A 22,286-nucleotide genomic window follows, 5' to 3' on the forward strand; every position below is an offset into this window, starting at 1 on the left:
AGTGCGGGCTGGTGATGAAGGAGAGAATTTCTCCACGGGGACAGGCTTCCCTGTCACACCACCGTGGAGGGGCTGGGACGCAGTGGAGTCGCCGACACATCCCTTTCGTTCCATTCCCGGCCAGACTCCGCGACCAGATGGGCACATGGAGGGAACAAAGGATACCACCTGAAATCAGCCGCCCCCCTCATGGGGCGTAGGGTATAACACACACAGAATAGGAATGTGCCCAGGGCAGAGGGAAGAGAGCATTCGGCGAGGAAGCAGTCTGAGACCACACCAAAATCAAATCCTCGTCTGAGCTTTTCCCTCCTCCGCACTGTGCCGACCAAACGCACTAAGGTTCAAGCACGCCGTTTTCTCTTCCTAGGGACCTGCTTCCTCTTCCAGGAATAAGCACAGGGCTGCAAACATGAACTGCATAACAAAGATGACACAGAAAAGAAAATAGCAGAGCGAGATGTGAGAGGCAGCTCAACGGTGATTGCTGGTGTTGTGAGTAATAACACATGGGAAACGAAAGTGGACCAGCAGAACTCAGGACATGATGGAAAGAAATGATAAAATCCTTAGAGAAATTAAAACATAATTAGAAGCATCAAAACTTTAAGTCAATTCTTCTAAAAAGAAGGCAGAAGCATGTGAAGTACACTGGAAACGAAAGCTAATGGTAGAAGTGAGGAGGTAGACTGATTAGAGAAAGGATGATAATAATGAAAAAAAAAAAGCCAGCCTAATATACACACAACACTAGTTTTTCCTGGAGATGAGATGCACACAAACGAAATGAAGTATCCAATGATAATAATAAAGAAAATTCCCAAGATAAAGTCTTGTATCTGAAAATAGATTTTAGAGGAAAAAAAAAGCATCACATGACATACATAGTAGCTTCCAAACTTCAAGAATAGATAATGAATCCCAGAACATCCAGGGGAAAAATGTACATGTAAAACCAAGCCATCAGTGAGGCGCCCTTACAGTGCCCCAGTCTGCACCCTTGCAGCCGTACCCACCGAGTCAAGAGGGAAAAGGAACTCTCCGAGGAAAGAAAGCGGGTTGTCAAATATCTTAGTACTCTGAAGATATGAAACCTCCTAGGTCTTGAGGGGAAAAAAAGATGAACATAGAACCACATTTGAACTTTCTAAAATGCAAATTCACGTTACAGAGATGTTGGGGAATGATGGATGCAGCTGGCTCAGGAGCTGTCTGTGCCTCCAAGCGGCTGCCCGTGAAAGCCGAGCCTGACCGCTCATTGTCCCCTCTCACTGCAGTGCAGGAGGACAGTGCTGGGCCCACGCAGAACTTCGACTCCCTGACATGACAGCAAAAACCTCCCTGGACAGTCTTCCTTTTTTAATCGACCTATGTTGTGGACTACATGGTGTCCCTCCCCTGAAATTATACGCTGAAGTCCTAACCCCCAGGACCCAAAAAGGAGACCATATTTGGAGACAGGGTCTTTACAGAAGTGGTTAAGTGAAAATGAGGTCATCGGGATGGGCCCTAACCCAGTTCCAGCAGTGTCCCTGTGAACAGAGGGAATTTGGATAGGTGCGCATGGAGGGAAGACGCCGGGAGAAGACAGGCATCTCGGAGCCAAGGAGGGAGGCCGCAGAAAAAACCCACAGTGTGGACACTTGGGCCTTGGACTTCGGGCCTCCAGGGCTGTGAGAACATAAATTTCTGTTGTTTAAGTCGTCCTGATCTGTGGTACTGTGTTATGGCAGCCAGAGCAAAGTAACACAGCCCAAGAGTGGAGACTGGACCAGGCAATACTGAGTATTACTCCCGATAGGCATCCTCGCCCTCCATGTGTTCCTTGGGAGTTTGCAGCCCCTTCCCACTTTCCTGCCCTTCCGTGTACAGACCTCCTCACAGGCCAGAAGATGCAGATGGAACAAGCCTCCCTCTCTCACTTCAGAACTAGATCCAGACAAGCAGAAAGCCCCACATATCTGCAATGGTCATCAGTTGTTACACCAACATACTTAGAATCATATAAAGCAGAGGAAAAGAAAACTGAGTATTAACTCAAACAAAATAGTAATAGATTAATTTCTTTTAGCCAAAGAGAAAAAGAAGAAAAAAGAAAGAAAAGAAAAATAAGAATGTAGATTACCTGAAACGCATAATTATTTTCTTAAAGATTTTATTTACTTATTTTTAAAGAGAAGGGAAGGGAGGGAGAGGTAGAGAAACATTAATGTGTGACTGACTGTCATGCACCCCCTACTGGGGACCTGGCCCACAACCCAGGCATGTGCCCTGACTGAGAATGGAACCAGTGACTTTTTGGTTTGCAGGCCGGCACGCCATCCACTGAGCCACACCAGCAGGACCATAATTATTTTTTAATACATAAATTTCAAAATTATGAACCTTAAACAGAAAAATTACATAGTAATTTTCAAAACCTATGGGGCATAATAAACATAATACTAGCTCATATTTATTGAGGGCTCACTCCAGCCCGACATTATGCTAATGAATATACATTTATTTATTTTTTAAATCCTCACCCAAGGATATGTTTATTGATTTAAGAGAGAGGGAATGGAGAGACATAGGGGGAGAGAGAGAGAGAGAGCAAGAGAGAGAACCAGAGAGAGAACCATTGATTAGTTGCCTCTCATTCAAGCCCCACCTGGGGAATCAAACCCAGAACCTAGGTATGTGCCTTGACCAGGATCGAACCCACAACTTTTTGGTGTATGGAATGACGCTCCTACCTAGCCACCTGGCCAGGGCTAGACATTGATTTTTTTAAAGTGTTATTCTCACTACCACAATCTTAAACTGTACGATTTTTATTTTGTAATATGATTTTTGGATAACAAGCATCCTTCTACTCACTGACAACATTACAAAAGCTGTCAGCTGGTTTCTGAAAAGAAATTTTGCAGGCTAGAAGGGATTAGCAAGAAGTATTCAAAGTGATGAAAAGCAAGGACCTACATCCAAGATTACTCTATCCAGCAAAGCTACCATTTAGAATGGAAGGGCAGATCAAGTGCTTCCCAGACAAGGTAAAGCTAAAGGAGTTCATCATCACCAAGCCCTTTCATATGAAATGTGTTGTCTGGAGCCAGTCAAAGGCACTCTCCAAACGGTAAGTAACGCAGTGTGCAGCATCAGTACTGACATGCTGAACTCTACACGGTCTCTACCACATTTGGTCTTCTTTTAAAAATTGTTCATGCTATTCCAGTCATCCCCATTTTTCCCTCTTAGCCCCCCTCCATCTCCTCCAGTGATCCCCCTTTCTTAGTTCTGTCCATGGGTCATGAATATTAGTTCTTCGGCATCTCTATTTTCTTTACTGTTCGTAACATCCCCCCATCTGTTCTATACCTAACAATTTGTACTTCTTAATCCCTTCACCTTTTACCCCATTATCCCAGACCCCTCTCCCCACTGGCCACCATCCCAATGTTCTCCATATCTGTGATTCTTTTTCTGTTCTACTTGTTTGCTTAGTTTGTTTTTTAGATTCAGTTGTTAATAGTTATGTATTTATTGCCATTTTAATGTTCATAGTTTTGATCTTCTTTTTCTTCAATAAATCCCTTTAACATTTCATATGAAAGGGCTTGGTGATGATGAACTCCTTTAGCGTTACCTTGTCTGGGAAGCATTTTATCTGCCCTTCCATTCTAAATGATAGTTTTGCTGGATAGAGTAATCTTGGATGTAGGTCCTTGCTTTTCATCACTTTGAATACTTCTTGCTAATCCCTTCTAGCCTGCAAAATTTCTTTTCAGAAACCACCTGACAGTTTAATTACCAACTCCTTTGTTGGTAATTATCTGCTTTTCTCTTGCTGCTTTTAAGATTCTCTCTTTATCTTTATTTTTTTGCATTTTAATTATGATGTGTCTTTGTGCGGTCTTCTTTGTGTCCATCTTGTTTGGGACTCTCTGTGCTTCCTGAACTTGTATGTCTATTTCCTTTGCCAATTTAGGGAAGTTTTCTTTCATTATTTTTCAGATAGGTTTCCAATTTTTTTGCATTTTCTCTTCTCCTTTGGGTACCCCTCTGACATGAATGTTGGAATATTTGAAGCTGTCCCAGATGCTTCTTACGCTGTCTTCAATTTTTTGGATTCTTTTTTTCTTCATGCTGTACCAGATGTCTTTTTCTTCCTTTTATTCTAAATCATTGGTTTGGTTCTTGGCTTCGTCCACTCCACTGTTGATTTCCTGTAAATTGTTCGTTATTTCAGTTAGTATATCCTTCATTTCTTCCTGGGTCTTTTGTATGCTCTTGTAGTATACAAGAGACCCACTGAGTTCCTTGAGCATCCTTATAACCAATATTTTGAACTCTGTATCTAATAGGTTGCTTATCTCCATTTTGGTTAGTTCTTTTTCTAGAGTTTTGATCTGTTCTTTCATTTGGGCCATGTTTCTTTGTCTCCTCATTTTGGCAGCCTCCCTGTGTTTGTTTCTATGTATTAGGTAGAGCTCCTTTGACTCCATGTCTTGGTAGCATGGCCTAATGTAGTAGATGTCCTGTAGGGTCCAGTGGCACAGCCTCCACTAAGCTGGGTACTCAAGGTGTTCCCTCCATGAGGGCTGACTACTCCCTCCACTTGTAGATGAGTCTCAGTTGCTGCCATCAGGTCAACAGGAGGGATTTACCCATCTGGAAAGCTGGTAGGACTGGCTATGACCCTTGGCCAGTAACTACCTCCCTCCAAGGCTTGTGGAGGTGGTTGGGTGGTGCTCCAATGTGGTCTATAAATGGTCACTGGGTGCCCAGGCTCTGGGGTTTCCTGGATAGTGCAGGCCAGCAACCACCTGTGTTCTGTCTGGAGCCCCTTGGCTAAGCTATAAAGTGATTTGCAGATGACTGCTGCTAGTGCCAGGCCTGGGACCGGTCAGTGGGAGGCAGAGGGGCTAGGCTCAGCTGTCGCTTGTTTGAGTGGATATAGGAAGGTCTGAAGCCCATGCCTAGCCCAGCCTCTCATATGGAAAAGCCACTGTTATCAGTGTGGGAGTGTTGCTGGAGTGGGCCTGTAAGTTGGATGGGGTGGCCCCTTAGCTTATCATCAGGGTGGGGCTTACTGTGTGAGCCAGGTTGATGGAGATTCAGATATGCTGCCACCACACTGTAGCTCTATGAGGAGGAGGGCTCACAAAGGGTACAATGGCCACTGTCTGCATTCTTTCAGGAAGGAAGCTGTACCCCAGCTCTTGCCTTGATGCCAGATACTTCAGTTCCTTCCTATTATGCTACTGGTGTCCTTCAAGCTGCTTACGCAGTGCTGGATCCCTGAGGGAGTGAGTCTGAGTAAGTGCATGTGTGGTGTGAGGCCCTTTAAGAGGAGAGGAGGACTTCCGGCCAAGATGGAGGCATAGGTAGACACACTGTGCCTCCTTGCACGAACAAGATAGGGACAACAATAATTTAGAAACAGAATAACAACCAGAACTGACAGAAAATTGAACTGTGTGGAAGTCGGACAACCAAGAAGTTAAAATAGACACATTCATCCAGACCAGTAGGAGGGATGGAGTCGGGCAGCCAGGCACAAGTCAGGGCGTGGAGAGCAGAGAATGTTGGGACCAGGCACGTAAGGCATCTGTGACACGCAAGACCGCAGCAGGTGGACCCTGACTGTGCAAGTGGCAGCTGGCAGACCCTGGCCAAGGGGTGGCAACCAGCAAACCCAGTGAGGCAGCGATTGTGAAGCAAGGCACTGCGTGCAAACCAGGATCACAGTGCTGGGAAATAGAGCCTCGGGGCACTGATTGAAAACACCTGTGGGAGTCGAGGTGCAGGGAGAGATTCCCAGCCTCACAGGAGAGATCCTTGCATAAGCCCACCCACATGGGAATTGGTACCAGAGGGGCCCAGTTTTCTCTGGGGAAGCAGTGGAAGGGACTAAGGTCCAATGGAGAGCAGAGCAAATGCCATTGTTCCCTCTCAGACCTCACACACACATACAGTGTCACAGCCCAGCAACTGGGGTGCCCTGCCCTGGTGAACACCTAAGGCTCTGCTCCTCACTACATAATAGGTGCAACCAGACCAAAGGAAAAAAAAAGATGGCTCAAACAGAATTGAAAGCCCCAGAACCAGTACTTTTAAGTGACTGAGAGATAGCCAACCTATCAGATGCACAGTTCAAAGCACTGGTGATCAGGAAGCTCACAGAATTGGTTGATTTTGATCGCAAATTAGATGAACAAATGAAGGCTACACTAAGTGAAATGAAAAAACATGCACAGGGAACCAATAGCGATGGAATGGAAGCTGGGTCTCACATCAATGGAGTGGACCAGAAGGAAGAAAAAAACATCCAATCAGAAAAGGATGGAGAAATAAGAATTCAAAAAAATGGGGAGAGGCTTAGAAAACCTCCAGGACATCTTTCAACGTTCCAACATCTGAATTATACAGGTACCAGAAGGAGAAGAGGAAGAACAACAAATGGAAAACTTATTTGAACAAATAATAAGGGAAATAGACTTTCCTTCCCCATTCTGGCAAAGGAAATAGACTTCCAGGAAGTCCAGGAAGCTCAGAGAATCCCAAAGAAGTTGGACCCAAGAAGGAACACACCAAGGCACATCATAATTACATTAGCCAAGGTAAAAATGAAGGAGAGAATGCTAGAAGCAGTAAGAGATAAGGAGACAGTCACCTACAAAGGAGTTCCCATCAGACTGTCAGCTGATTTCTCAAAAGAGACCTTACAGGCAAGAAGGGGCTGGAAAGAAGTATTCCAAGTCATGAAAGTCAAGGACCTACATCCCAGATTGCTCTATCCAGCAAAGCTTTCATTTAGAGTGGAAGGGCAGATAAAGTGCTTCTCAGATAAGGTCAAGTTAAAGGAGTTCATCATCACCAAGCTCTTATTATATGAAATGTTAAAGGGACTTCTCTAAGTAAAAGAAGATAAAAACATGTAAAGTAAAATGACAGCAAACTCATAATTATTAACAACCACACCTAAAACAAAAAGAAACTAACCAAACAACTAGAACAGGAACAGAACCACAGAAATGGAGATCACATGGAGGGTTAGCAACAGGGGAGTGGGAGGAGCAGAGAGGGGGAAAAGGTATAGAGAATAAGTAGCATAGATGGTAAGTAGAAAATAGACAAGGGGAGGACAAGAATAGTATGGGAAAGGTAGAAGCTAAAGAACTTATGACACATGGACATGAACTAAAGGGGGGGATGTGGGTGGGAGGGGGTATGCAGGCTGGAGGGGAATGAAGGGGGGAAATGGGATACTGTAATAGCATAATCAATAAAATATATTTTAAAAAAGAGAGAGAGGAGAGGAGAGGAGAAGTCTGAGATACCCATAGTTTCTTCTGCTGACCCACCCCCCACTGGTTTTTACAGCCAGAAGTTATGGGGACTTCTCTTCCTGGCACTGGAACCCTGGGTGGGGGTCTGGTTTGTGGGTGGGATCCCTTACTTCGGAGATGTCCCTCCATTTTATGTGCACCACATATGGGTTTGGGACCAGCTGGATCCACGTCTCCGTGTCTCCACCCCTCCGTCCCTCCTACCCATCCGTATGAATGTGGTTTCTTTAATTCCTTAGTTGACGGACTTCCACATGGTTTGAGATTCTATCGGGTCTGAGGGATGGCTGTTCTACATTTTAGTTATAGTTTTGCCATGGCTGTGGGACGAAGGGAGCTGAGTCACCTGTGCCGCCATCTTGAGAGTAAGTCCCACTTTTGATCTTCTGAACAATTTCATTGAGCAGAATAACACTAAAGATTTCATGTTTATTTTATCTTCAGGAATGGAAAGGCCTAATTATTCAAAGAGTTTTTATTATAAAACTAAACTCTGAAGGTGTCTACAGAGTTAGCTTTTTCCTTCTCTCTTTAAATCAGTGGTCGAACAAGAATTAGAAAAGACAAAACACTCTTCAGTGCTTCTGCTGAAGTGGAGAGGGTGAAAACATGAATAAGGCTTTATTTGGCAAAACACAAAACAATGCCTCCTATTACCCATGAATGAACAGTTTCCTGGTTACTTCACTCCAGTGCCAGGTAGTGGTCTTCCTCCTCTGTGAGCTGGTGGTTTCCTGCCTGAAGCCACTGTCGTAAATATGTCACAGTCTGATTTGGACTTACAGACATTGTCTCCATCTCAGAAAACCCCCTTTCTGGGGAACCATCACTAATCTCAGCAACAGTGGTATCTCCAGCAGCTTTTACTCTTTTTGATGGGATGAGATCCAGTGACTGTTGAGCCTCATACATCACCAGTTACCTTCTGTCTTTCACTTGGTTCCATTCTAAGTTTTGTAGATGTTTCATTTAACTGTGTTCTTAACCCTTTGACTTCTGTGACAGGTCAGTCATTCCATTTCTGCTTTCTCTAGTTCCATTTCCAGATTCTCTCCCTCTCTTCTCAGATTTTCAACATCTTTTAAAATCTTTTTAATTGTATTTATGTCCATTACCATTTAACCCCTGTATACATACTTCCTGGGCAATCACCACCCTGTTGTCCATGTTCATTTTTCTTTTTGCTCAGCCCTCCTACCCCTTACCTTCCCTCTCCTCTAACTGTCAGTCTGCTGTCTATCTATGAGTCTGTCCCTCTTTCACTTGTTAGATCAGTTTGTTCATTAGATCCCACACATAACTGAAATCATAGTTCACTTATATGGTATTTGTCTTCTCTGCCTGGCTTGTTTCACTCAGCATAATGTTCTCCAGCTCTATCCATGCTGTCATAAAGGGTAAATTTTTCTTCTTTTTTTACAGCCGAGTAGTATTCCATTGTGTAAATGTCCCATAGTTGTTTCATCCACTCGTCTACTGGTGGAAACTTGCATTTTTTCTTCTGAATCACATTAGATCTTGTTCTGAAAATGTGAATGACAACTGCACCTGCTTACTAGTCTTTTGTGATACATCAACCTTAATTTTCCACTTATTTTCTTCTTGTCCCACACTTCTCTGTAACTTCTGTAAAGTTCTTTCTGTTTCTGCAAGGATGGTTTCATATTTCTCACAGTGTAGCTGTAACAATTTATGCATTTCATCAGCTTCTCTAAACTTATGCTCTGGAACCATAACCTCCTCTGTTCCAGAAACTCAGTCACACATTCTCATGCCTTCATTTCAAATCCACACAACCATTCACTATAATTCAAACTAGAAGAGAACCTCTTTAGCTCCTGACTCCACAGCGTCCACATGTTGTCATTTCCTGGAAGTTCTGTTCACTCCATCCTGCAGCATTTTCTCTGTGGATACTGATGCTTCCATCGTTTCCCAATTCTCCCAAAAATCAGTGATTTTCTTCCTCAGGTGTTCCACAGTGTCTTTAGAAGAACCTAACTCATTCTAGAGACCAGCTATTTCTTCCCCTCTTTTTGAAATTCCTTTGAAGAGTTCTTTGTGGGAAGAAAAAGAAGATGCCTGGTGGTCCTTCTGTCTCTTATGCTGCTAATTCGGGGTTGAAACTATTTGTTTTCATCTTGCACCTCCTGTAGCAGCTTTGTTTTGTTCAAAGATCACTCCCCCTCACTTTAAGCATCCTTTCCACTCTTTTCACATATATGCCTTTTCTTTCAATAGGATCTCAAGTTCTTCAAATTGTGATGCAGAACAGGCCCTTTTCAAGGATAACCTTGTGCTACCTCCTGAATAGGAGCCCTGAAGGATTCATTTTATGCTTGAAGGTCCTGTAACCATTTCCCTCAATTGGCTAGATCTTTTCCTTCTCTTCTAAAACAGCCTTCATGGTGTTCCTCTGTTCCTTCTTTCCTTGTGATAGGTTCTGAAGCTCCTGACTTTCAGAACTTTTATTTCCTGCTTCAGATAAGAAGAGTTTTCTCTTTATTAGCAACTTTCAGAAGTCCAGCTTCCAGAAGCTCTTCAACGGAATTGATCTTTCTATTTTTTCATGCATCACTTTCTTAAGTTCCTCAACTAGGGATGCAAAAGAAACCCAATCCTTTTGCTTGGCCTTTAAATTCTGAACTTCTTTAGCCCATGATGAATTTTCTGTTCCTACTGTATTCAGTTCTTCTTCATCAGTGACCATCTGTGTAAGTCCACTTCCAGGTAGTCCTTCTATAATCATCAGCTCCTCATCTGTTTCTTGAATGTATTTTTCCACTTGTTCCACAACACCTTTATTGGGCTGTTCAGAAACAAGAGTGCATTACTTCTGAACTTCTCATTGTAATGCTTTGCTTTGGTCATTTAGAATCTTAATTCTTCCATTTTGTTGGAAATTTCACTTCGTACGTGCTCTTTGCTCTAAAATATCCTGAACTTGCCTTTGCTCCAATTCCATTCACTGAATTAGTCTTTGCTTTGATTGTTGTTTTGAACCAAGGTATCTGTAAGCTTACAAGGCAGACTCTGTCTTCTACTTTTTTGGGCACAAATTTACTCTGTAAACCTCACATGCTGCTCATGCTCTGCTATTCTCTTCCCAATATGACTCTGGACTTCTCCCCACCTCTCTGAGCTGCTTGTAGCTGCCCCTTCAGCTGAGTAGCTGCTTGCTCCACGTTCTTCCTCTGGACTTCCTCTGGCTGCAGCTGCCCTACTCCTCCATCAGCTCATCCATTCAACCTGGCACAGTTTATGTGGTCCAGTAGACTACTGGCACTCTAGTTCATTTGCAGCATCACTGACAGCATGTCTCAGTGTGCCATTTCCTGCTGCAAGTGGGTTGTGTCTATCAGCTCACAGACTTGCTGGAACTTCACCTCTATCTGTCTAGTCTCTTGATAACTGACATGCATTTTTGTTATGAAATATATTATGTTCCTTTACTAATGTCCAATCTGATCTCTCATCCTTGCTGTAACCACAGTGCTTCTTTTTTCCTTCCATCAGCATTTCCTAGGTTCACTGGTCGAACTTTTGTAGCAGGGGTGTCTTCCTTTGCAGTAGCAAGTGATTGATCTTGTTCTTGAACCTGATGTGTGAGTGCAGTCAGTTCTCCTTTACGCAACTTCCTTAAAGCTTCCTGGATCACACCAGACCTCCCAGTTAACAGGTCTACAACACAGACGGCTGAATCTTCAGAGAATGGTATAGTCTTCAAGGACAGAAGAAAATCTTTAAATTTCACATCAGCATTTTCTCCATCAGTTTCAGTCTTCAGGATTTTTAGCCCCATTATCTGGGCTCTTTCTACTTGGTCAGGGTTAGTAAGATCCACAGCCTCTCCTGTCCACTGCCAGACTTGAGTCTGCATTCCCCTTCAAAGGAATACTAGAAGTTGATTGCATAGGGGTTCATCTACCAAGACATTTTCTGTCTTCTCCTTCTTTGTTGAAAATTTCTTCTTTCCTGATCCACTTTCTTGTTGAGTCTCTTGGTGGAGGGGTAATGATTTTTGCTTTTCTGAAGGTGCTATAAGTTTCCACCCTTTTATCTTGATCATTGCTTCTGTTTTTAGACTTCTGCCCCAGTTTCTTCTTTGAGGCAGCTGCTTTGGAGGAGGTGGGGGTGGGCTGTTCAGTAACTGGGATCAGGTTCTACTTTTTTACCTGAAATCGTTCTTTTGGTGACCTGCTCTTCTAGTACAGGCTTGTGTTTCCTTTCCTTCTTTTTTCTTCTTCTAACATTCTTTGAAATTTCAGCCATACTCAATGGAACAGGTGTAACTTTCTTACCTTCTACAGCCAAGGCATCAGATTATTTAAAGTCCTGGGGTACACTCTAAGAATCAGGTTCATGGAGGTTTCCGTACTGGATTTCTTTTACTTTTCTACCTTCTTTTTATTTGTTTTGGTAGTAAGAGCTTTTGTTCTCTTTTCAGTTTTGCAAGAAATTTAGCATCTGCAAGAGGGGACCCAAAAAGCCCTGAATTATCTTCTTGTAGTAGAGGCTTTCCCCACTACGTGAGTGTTCTAGGAATGCATCTGTACCAGTGTACCAGCTGCTGTTGTTGTGAGAGGCTGTGTTCGACCTCAGTGAATTTTTTTAAGACTCTTTTAACATGTTTGTCCACTTCACGATGGGTAATTCACGAGTGCACCTGCCCACATCGCGCTGAGTGTTCATCAGTTTTTGACCCAAAACAGCGTGACCCCCATGCTCCTCTCTCCATATTCACCTGACCTCGCCCTGAGCGTCCTTTTTTCCATTTCCCTGAATGAAAAATGTCCTCAAAGATTAACATTTTGCTGACATGGAAGAGGTGGAATAAAAAAACAGCAGAAGCACTAAAAGGCATCAAAATTGGCGAGTCCAGAACTATTTTGAGAGGTGGAAAAAAATCTCAATAGGTGTATTTCATCAAATGGAGGGCACTTTGAAGGTGACTGAAGTTTAAACATGGAATAATAAATACACAATATTTTATAAATAAATTCTAGGGTTTTTTGGATCCCCCCATTGTACATTTTCCCCCCTGAAAAGCCAGAAGAGGAACAGCACTGTAATATCTACTGAAGGAATAAGGACAATAGAATATGTGGACTCATAAGACTCCACTACAGCTTTCTCTTCATTACCGTGACCCCGTGAAACTCTGTGCGGCACAGGCAGGACCCTGGGCAGAAGCAGAGCTCCAGAATCATGCCCCCCCCCCCACTGCCCCCTGTTCCAAGGTCTTTGCTCAGGTGCCATCTGCCACTACCCATCCCCCGCCACCGTGGCAGGAAACAGGTGGCTTCTGGGTAAGGCCTAAAATTGTAGGATATTTAAATTTTCAGACTATTATCCATATGAAGAACCCAAATGTAGAGGATATAAGCAACTTGTTTCAAAATTGATACATAATATATGACAAAGAACTGTGATAAAATCCACAAAGCATAAATAACACAGATATTGATAATAAGACAGTAAAATTAGAAGTCCGTATTAAAAACATGAAACAATACTCAAAGTTAAAAACATCTCAGATCCAAGAAGCTATAAAAAGCAAAGTAGCAATTACATTGGATAGTAATAGCATTTCATCTGACAAAAGGTTGGGTGCTGATGAAGCAAAGGTTGTGTTTTTACATGGCCCAATTACTAAAAGGAAGAAAAATTAAAAACATAAAGATTAAGTCTTGAATTCAAAACAATTAGAAGAGCAACAATTTCAAAAACTAAGGTAAGCAAAACATGAGAATCCAGTCAAGATAAAGCAACAATACCGTGACATCCTGGGGAAAAAAACAAACCAGAAATCAGATTGGCAGTGGTGAGGGGCTGTGGAAAGGGGAGAGGAGGGAGAAAAAAAATGTTCTGTGTCTTCACTGACGTGCAGGTTACCTGACTGAGTGGTTCTTCTAAATGTATTTAATGATTTGTCTAAAAAGGGTAAACTGTATTATACCTCTACAAACCTAGATTTTAAAAAGTTAAATGACTTGAAGGAGCTCATATTATCATTTTTGTAAATATGTTTGAAGTCATGAATTAAAATAAATGACTTTCTTGTAAAAATAGGATAACCAAAATTGACTCAGGAAGATGTAGATAATGTGACTTTATTCAAAGAGCACCATCCTGTCAAAGTAGCCCCGAACAGAACCGCACAGCTTCTAGCCGTGTGAGTGACGTGCGGAGCGGACTGAAGTTGGTTGGGAGACTCTGTGGGTGAGACCTTCCCCTCCAAGCAGACTGGTGACAATGCGGCAAGTCCCTCTCGTAGTGTTTGCTGGCATGGGGATGCCTTAAACACATGAGATGTTTCTTCATTTAGTCACTGGCTGTGAGCAATAAAGACTTGCTTGTATTTCAAACTGTTGACTCTTCAGCTCCTTAAGAGGGAAGAAGGAGAGCGAGAGCTCATGTGGCCCCTACTTCCAGGCCAGCAGCAGTGAGAGCCTCGTTTCAATGGGCCCTCTCCCAAAAGAGCTGATGCTCGGGTGCTGGCTGTCTCTTCTCCAGCCACACACTGCAAAGGGGATTGCAGAAGGTCACAGCGCAGCCTCTGCCACCCACAGTTTCTGCCTTTTCATCTGTGCAGAGCAAGCATAGCTGAAGCCCTCAGGGAATGGCTGATTCCCACCGACGCCCTTTCACATCACCAACAAACACCGGCGACCCTCTCAGACTGCAGAAGGGGGAAGTGCGTCTCAGTGACAGAAGCCAGACCTCGAGATGAGATGATTAGGAAGGAGGCTGAACGCTGAGATATGAAACCTGGTGATCAACCACAAGGCAGGGTGTGTCCGTCCATCTCAACCAGGCGAGATATCGGTGTCCGGTTATCTGCTGTTTTTCCATGATTTTTTTTTTCTTTTTTCCATTCAGTGTCGTGTCAGGATCTGTCCACAGATAGATGCTAGCAAGACGAGGAGCAGTTAGTGCCTTGCAGAGCATGTGGTCCGTAGAGAGAGTGACAGGGGTAAAGTCCACTGACAAATGGAGGGTAACAAGCTGAGACAAAGGCATGGCAAGTGTCACAGCGGCAGTGCAGAAGCCCACGGGGTGTGGAGGGAAGTTCCCACAGGGTGCAGTTCGGGAGGCCTCTCAGAGGCGAGTGTGAGGGCCCCGTCTCCAGGAAGAGGTGCTACCAAGCCCAAGTACAGACAATGAAATCTGTGTGCAGGAGAGAGCAGCACGTTCCAGGGCCCTGTGGTGGGGGAGTCAGTGGCCTGAAGAACACCCAGAAGGTGATGTGTGTGAATGGAGGGCAGGGACTGAGACTGCGGAGGACACGGGGCTCGTCCCTGTGGGACTGTAGTCCCTGGTAAAGGATTTGATTCTCGCTGTAATACAGAACCATCCAAGAAGGGTCTCCGGGAAAGGCATGATAACACTTATATTCTCCAAATGTTATTCTGGATAAGCATAAAGAATAGTTTGTAAATGTGGTCACTGCAAATAGCAATTCCTAGTTTCCCTTATTGTTAAGAAAGAGGCTGCCATTTTTTCCCTTAAACTTACCTCTCTTTCAGGTTTGACAGGCAATCACAGATATAAAATGCAATTCAGAAATACCACAGGATCTCATTCATATGTGGAATCTAATTTACAGAAGTAGTTGATGAACAAAATAAAACCAGAGGCATGGACACATGGAACAGACTGACAGCTGTCAGAGGGGAGGTGGAAGTGGGGAACTGGAAGAAATTAGCTTAAGAACATGTGTGCATATGTGCCTGGCCCGTGGACACAACACTGGTGAAGGCCAAGTGGGCAGGGGTTAGGTGGAGGGGGTTAAGTGGAGGGGGACAGGGAATAGGGGACATCTGTAATAGTGTCAACAATAAAAATAAATAAATTACTTAATTTTAAAAAAGGAAGATATTAACCACAGGGGCCTGACTTACACTGGGATGGAATACCTGTAGTTGGACTTTTGATTCTCTCAGTCTTGTATTTAATAATCAGAAAAGTTCCAGACTTGAAGTTTATCATGATCAGGTATGCAAACTTCCTGAGTTTCCAGAAGAGGTGGGAGAGGCTAAGAAAGTAGAAAGGGCCTAGCAACCTAACATCAGGAAGGTGTGGCTTCTGCAGCAAGCCTGGGTGGGGTCAGCAGGCTCCTCCCATCCGTCCTGTGGAGTGCTGGGACCGTTAACCTTGGCTCTCAGGACCATCCATGTCAATGCAGGGCACTGTGATCCTCACCTATGTTCAGGGAAGTTTCTGTTATGCATATTACTCTTGGTTTTGTCCCATCAATTATCATCATCCTTGGGAGACTCAGGGAAGCACTAAACAATGAGGTAGAGGCCAGAGCAATGAGTGCTTGCATACTTACACGGTAGTTAGCTCTCCACTGCACTGGTTAGCCTATCACGGCTTCTCTGCTCTTTTCCTCCTATTCTTCCATCCTCCCTGCTTCTGTGTTAGGCTGTACAGAAACGGTGTAGGCTGTGAGCCCCACTCTCACTTACTGCCAATATTCAGAGACGGCATCTCCTCAGTGTTGATGTTAAAAAGTACAGAGACATTGTTAAATATTGACATAGGGGGCCACTAAACAAATAATAGAACTTATTAAATATGACACAAGTCGGATTTTCAGAATAAGCGGCTTTTTTCTTATATAGGATGAGACCATAGATAGAGATCTGGATAATATTCCAAGTATTCAAATTTGAATGACATAATTACTTAATAGTATAGATCGTACATCTAGCAAAATTAATTGCACTGTCCCCTATCTTCTTGTATCTTTCTGTTTCCCTGGAGTCCAGTTTCCTCGTGATTTCATTTTCTCAAACTGGTCAATGAAGAAAGGATCTGCTAAAATAATTCTCCCTGAGGTTATTAGTGATTCACTGACTTGCCCTTCTAAACAATGCTAGTACTTTAAAGTTAAAAACAGGAGCATAAAACCCATAACATTAGCAGGAACCAAACTGGAATTTCATGTCATTAATATCACTGACCATAAATGGATACTCAACTCTGCCATACATGAAGTATAAATTTTTTTTAATAAAAGGAATTCAGATAATGTCAGGCCATAGGTGCTGTACAAAGATTTGTTGACTGAATTAATAAATCAACTAATACTCTATTATTAAAAAACTAGATATTAAATTAAGCATAGAAATATATCTTGGCCAAAGTATTGAGATAGTGGGTGATTTTTTTCCATAATGTTGGTTTTTTTTCTTTGTGTAACTGTCAAGATGTTTGACATTAGCTTAAGGCACTATAACTTCAAAAAAGAAATCTAAATAAATATTCAGAATATCTACAATGTGCAAACTATTTCTCCATTAAGCAATAAAATTAAAAATCAACAATGAAATGATAACTAAAAATGTCTGTTTGTCTAGACATTAGGTAATATAATAAGTAATCCTCCTTAAAGAATAAGTTATAGGTATAAAGTAGCTGTCTTAAAACATAGTAAAATAATAGTAAAAACTCTACAAGACTCTTTGAAGGATATAAGGAAAAATTATGGAGAAAATGAAAAAGAAAGTGAAAACAAGAAAGGCTATGGGCAGAGATAAAGGTAATAGAGAACCGAATATCAGAAAGTGCTGGTATCAGTAAGATGGGCCAAAGTCTGGCAAGATCAATTCAGTAAAAAGAGAAGGGATGAAAAGTAACACAAACACACTTCAGAATGAGTATAGAGCTAAAACTATTATGAACAATTATATATAATAAATGACTTAAAATGGATATATTTTTAAAAATTCATAAATTGATACTTGAGTACCTTATATATCTCCAAAACTTTAGCTCACATATTTCCAAATAAAATTTCCCAAACTTTATGTGACAAATGTAGCTTGTCTTAAGAAGATGTCCCAGAAGTAGAAAATATTGAGATTAGGATATTCTTCACTCCAAGATTAAATGAAGAGGAGACAAAAATATAGGCCCAAATGACTCATGAAAATACTATAGTTGTCAATAAAACATGAGTGAGCTCAACCTAAAATTTGCAATAAAAATAATATGCCCTACAATTAAGTGGGTTTTATCCCAGAAATTCCAGGACAGGTCAGCGACACAAAATCTATTAATACAATTTACATTTAGAAGTCTAAGAGAAAAATTACAAGGTTATCTCAATAGTTTCCAAAAATTGCATTTGATAATACCTACCTCACGGAAAATAAAAAACATACAACTGATTTTAAGACAAGTCAGTGTACCAAAAACATACAGCAGATTTAATGAAAATGATTTAGAAAAAAATCTAAGATCAGTTATAAGACAAGAACACCCAAGGATACAGATATTTCAAACATAATAATGGTATAAGATGAGATGCAAGTATGAGTTATAAGAAATAAAAAGGAGAGAAAATATTTAATATATAACTAGATATAATATATCTTATATATCTATAATATAATATAATATAATATAATATATCTAGTTACATATTAACTTTTAGAAAGCCCAGTCAACTTAACAAACCATTAAAAGAAATAAGAAAGTCAGCAATGCTGGTAGATAAAAAAATAATCTTACAGAATTGAGCAGCATTTCACCCTGGCCAAATGTCTCAGTTGGTTGGAGCATCATCCTGTACACCAAGAAGTTGCGGGTTCCACCCCCACTGAGGGCACATACCTAGGTTTCGGGTTGGATCCCTGGTTGAGGCATGTGGGGACGCAACCGACACCCATGTTTCTCTCTCTCTCTCTCTCTCTCTCTCTCTCTCTCTCTCTCTCTCCCCCTTCTCTCTAAAATCAATAAACATGTCCTCAGGTGAGGGTTAAAAAAAGAATTCAGTAGCATTTCAGCAAGAGCAGGCTAGGAAATAATGTACTTCATAACTTTACTGTTGTGAATGGTATCTAACAAAGAATGCAAAAAAAACAAACATTAGAATTCTACTAAAATCTATTAAAATATCTGAATAAGTTCATTAAAAACAACTGTTTTAACTGGAATAGTGTATTTGCATCCATGCAGCATTTTGCTCTCAAATTAGATAGTCAGTGTACCCCAATCAAAATTCAAGCTGGCTCTTCTGATAAAATCAACAAATTTAGTATAAATAAGAATGGGAGGATAAAGCCCTGGAAGAGTCAGTCAGTCTTGAAAGAAAAGACAAGATGACGCGTGCTGACACCGTTGACAGTGTCTGTGTGTGTGGTCCCACCTGTCCCGGACTTGCTTACTGCCAGGACTCATGCTGCCAGTCAGATGCTGCCCAGGGCGTTTGGAGGTCCCGTGTGGCTCTTGCTGCACAAGCAGGCCCAGTGACAGAAAGGCTCCTCTACGTCAGTGTTCTAGTGTCCACTTCCATCCTCTCAGACAGCACTGGGGGGCGGGGAGGGACTCCTGAATGTGGACTCACTGCAGGAGCCTCCTGCATGGTAGCAGCTCCCCTGGGTCAGGTCCTCAGGCTGAGGGTGACTTCACAAGAGGCCTGGCCTTAGGCCCACCACTTCAGCCATTCCAATGATTTCCCAAACACCCAATTATTTATATTGGAACCCATCAAACTGGAGGGAAAAAAATCTACCGTGGTTTATATTCCCTGTGCCAAACCTCTGTGATGTCCTCAATTGGATGCCAAGTCACATTACAATCATAATAATCAAAACAGTATGCCACTAGTAAAGGAATACAAGAAACTGGCCAATATAAACGCAAAGAAACAGATCCATCTATAAGTAGAAACTTGATATGTAATAAAGGAACCACAACTCAATGGGAAAAGAATGGATCTTCTAAGAGATGGAATGGCAACATCTGGCTATTTGGAGAGGGGGAAAAAATCAAAACCCCTATATCATGCCATGTTCTAATAAGGATTAAATATCTAAGGAGAGAGTCAGTTGAAGGAAATTCAGAATAATAATTTTGTCACAAAAGAGTTGGGAAAACTTCTTCATTAAGACCTGGAAGAATAAACCAGCAATTCTACTCGTAGGAAATTAACTAAGAGAAAAGAAAACACATCCACAAATATTTACAGAGGACTATTTTAGTAGCTTTATTCATGAGAGCCCCCAACTGGAAGCAACTCAGAAGCCGTCAGTAGGAGAAAGTGTAACGCTGCTTCCGTAATTCGCACACAGCAGGCAGACCCTGCGGGACTCCGCGTTGGAAAGGAGCCACGGATGTGGAGCGCACAGCGCGGGAGCGGCCTCTCCCGGCGTTAATGGTGACGGAGAGAAGACAGACTCGAGCAAGCACCTGGGGTCCATTTATGAAGAGGCAAAGATAGGTATAAAAATCGGGACAGAGTTTGCAGGTGATAGAGAAGAGGCAGAAGGGAATTTTCCGAGATGATCAAACAGTTGAACATCACGACCGGATGGAGTGCGGGTTATGCGGGTGTACATTTGTAACACTCAGCAAGTGTTACCCTTAAAATTGGCTCATTTCATTTTGTGCAAATTGTACTTTATTGTAGAAGTCAGTTAAAGGAAATTTAGTTATTTAAAAAAGAAAACCCCTTTTCACCTCCCGGTGATTGGCTAACGTGGACAGGAGACCCACCAGCCGGCTGTGGAGCTGGACCGTGCTGCCCCGGCAAAGCTCAGATAGCTGGAAGGTGCAGGTGCGCTGTGCGGGGCACTTGGCTGTTCCCGGGAAGGAGCGACGCAGCACAGCATTGCAGAGCTGGCCCCGAGTGCAGCAGTGCAGCGAGTGTGGCTGCAGGGCGGCCTTGGAGGGCCGCTGCTGGGAGCACCAGGCCTCCCGCACGGTGGGCCACACGGGACTCTGCCTGTCCCTGCATTCTGCCCGCTGGGACTCGGTGTGCTCTACCACCTCTACTTGGGCTTCCTGGTCAGCTGCTTCAGCCTCTTCCGCCTGAGCAGCGAGTACCCCGCCCTGCGCAGTCCATGGTGGCACCCCCTGAACCTGCGCCAGATGCTGGCCACGGTGGCAACGGAGTGAGAGGCGTGTCCACGAGAGCAAGGTCCTCCAGGAGAAGTTCAAAGGGAAGACATGCAACACAACCCATGACAAGATGACCAAGAGGACATGCTATCCAACTGCAAGATGTTCTACCTGCTCAAGACTGCCTTCTCTAATGTGCAGATAAATAGGGAGGAACATCAGGGCTTTATCTTAGGGACCTTAAAATTACCCAGGCCGTCCTGAAGGAAATAGCTACCCTAGAGAGGTAGCAGCAGAAAGTGCTGCTGTCTGGACTGACTCACTTGATGTTGCACAGGAATACACGGAGGGTCTTCAGGAGTATGTTACTGCTGTGGGGTGTGTGGCTGTATACATGGTAAGCCTGTCCTAGGAGTAATGCATAAGCCGTTTTCTGAATATGGGGCTTGGGCAAAGGGAAGTGCTGGGTTAAATGTGACAGCCCGCACTTCCTCCAGTGAGAAGAGCCCAGGGATCTTGGGTCTGGCTTCCATTCCCAGATGGTCAAGCCATTTGCTCTCCAGACTTTTGGAAACCAGACTACATTACCCTGGCTGGTGGTGGGGGTTATAAAGTTTTAGCACTCTTGGGCGTGCCCGGTAAGAGTCAAGAAGAAGCTGATCTATATGTTCCTGGGACATACATCAAAAAATGAGATACCATACTGACCGGCAAAGCCGTTTTATAAGCCCTTGGAAGGCGTCTGAAGGAATCAGTTGCGCCGGTTCCCAGGCACTGAGGAGGAGGCCTCCTGGCCAGCGACAGAGTGAGCCACCAAGCTCTGGTCAGAAAACTCCCAGATCTAGAGAAGGCGGGACATAAAGAAGCAAAGTGGATTATAGATCACAGCTCCTCCCGAGCTGCATGGTCAGCCTGAAACGCTGGAGGCTGCAGGGGATCAGTAGAGACTAAGGCCACCCTGAACTTCAAAAGTGTTTGTGAAGCATCAGAGACTAATCTTCCCTGTAATAGGGTGCCAGGTCAGGGAAGATGGGCTGCTTCGTGTCTCAGGTACTGTGACTATTTTCATACAGTTGTCTACACAAAGTGTGTGTGTGCATATACATATATATATATTTGTGAATTAAAATCTATAACTGAGTCTATATTATCAAGAGTCACTGTTTTCACACAACATCATGAATTTTCACTGTTTGTACTTCTGTGTAGAACTGGGCTGAAGAAAGGATTGATTTCGTATAGATGTTTAATATTACTTTATACTTATATCTCATTGAAAATAAAGTAACTTGGGATTTTTACCCCTAATTTAGATGGAAAGCATAAGAAGCCACACTTCCATTATAAGAAATAAATGCTCTTTTGATCTGTTTCTGAATATTTCTTGTAGATTAAAATAGAAAAAGCTTAATAAATAAATAAATAAATAAATACCCAAAAGCGCTCCTCATGAAGCAAAAACTCAACAAATTTCAATACACCAACATTTAGGTTTTCTGGGCAATAAAAAATGAAGCATTAGATATTTGGTAAGAATGGCTATTTGCAATGGCTGACTGAGATTATTTTCTTGGACAGACTTTAGTCAGGCTTCTAAACCTTCTCAGGCCCATTTGTGCACTTTGTTCTAAAAATCCAGTTTTATCAAGAAACCTGCTAAGAGAGAACATGTCTCTGACCCAGCCCCCACATACAGTGTCACATCCCAGTAACTGGGGGGCCCCGCCCTGGAGAACGCCTAAGGCTCCGCCCCTCACTACATAATAGGTGCAACAAGACCAAAAAAAAAAAAGGTTCAAATGGAAGAGCAAATCAAAGCCCAGAGCCAATACTTTAAGCAACCAAGAGATAGCCAACCTATCAGATACACAGTTCAAAGCACTGGTGATCAGGATGCTCACAGAATTGGTTGATTTTGGTCTCAAATTAGATGAACAAATGAAGGCTACACTAAGTGAAATGAGGAAAAATACACAGGACACCAATAGTAATAGAAAGAAAACTGGGTCTCAAGTCAATGGAGTGGACCAGAAAGAAGAAAAAAACCATACAATCAGAAAAGAATGAAGAAATAAGAATTCAAAAAAATGAGGAGAGGCT

The 22,286-nt window shown here is 42.7% G+C and overlaps 1 protein-coding gene across 1 annotated transcript in view; it reads right to left on the reverse strand.

The window, feature by feature from the left end:
- GCSAML (germinal center associated signaling and motility like) overlaps window positions 1-22,286 on the reverse strand; it is a 41,477-nt gene that overhangs the window by 14,428 nt on the left and 4,763 nt on the right. The gene's annotated exons all lie outside the window — the stretch shown is intronic.

Source organism: Phyllostomus hastatus, unplaced genomic scaffold, assembly GCF_019186645.2.
Source record: "Phyllostomus hastatus isolate PE091 unplaced genomic scaffold, TTU_PhHast_1.1 phas_contig_150, whole genome shotgun sequence".
NCBI lineage: Eukaryota > Metazoa > Chordata > Mammalia > Chiroptera > Phyllostomidae > Phyllostomus > Phyllostomus hastatus.